This window comes from Peromyscus eremicus, chromosome 1 (genome assembly GCF_949786415.1).
Source record: "Peromyscus eremicus chromosome 1, PerEre_H2_v1, whole genome shotgun sequence".
NCBI classification, from domain to species: domain Eukaryota; kingdom Metazoa; phylum Chordata; class Mammalia; order Rodentia; family Cricetidae; genus Peromyscus; species Peromyscus eremicus.
The window spans coordinates 176212405-176212666 of record NC_081416.1 but is presented as its reverse complement, the minus strand read 5'-3'; positions in this window follow the sequence as shown (position 1 = coordinate 176212666).

Here is a 262-nt window from a genome sequence, read left to right as displayed (position 1 = left end):
TCACTGGTATTGTGAAACACCCTAGGGGATGGCTACAGCAGAATATAGAAAGCATTCTATTCAGTGAGGTAGGACAGTCCCAGTAAGGTAACTGGCGTATTATCTGTCTCAATGTGGTTTCATTAGTTATAGGCGTAAGAAACACATGTTTATGTGGAACAAACATATGTTGATCCCAACAAACTAGATTTGGGCCATAAGACAGTTAAAAGACTCTGCATGAGAGAGGCTGTGGAAGGAAAGAAAGCAAAAAAGGTCTGAG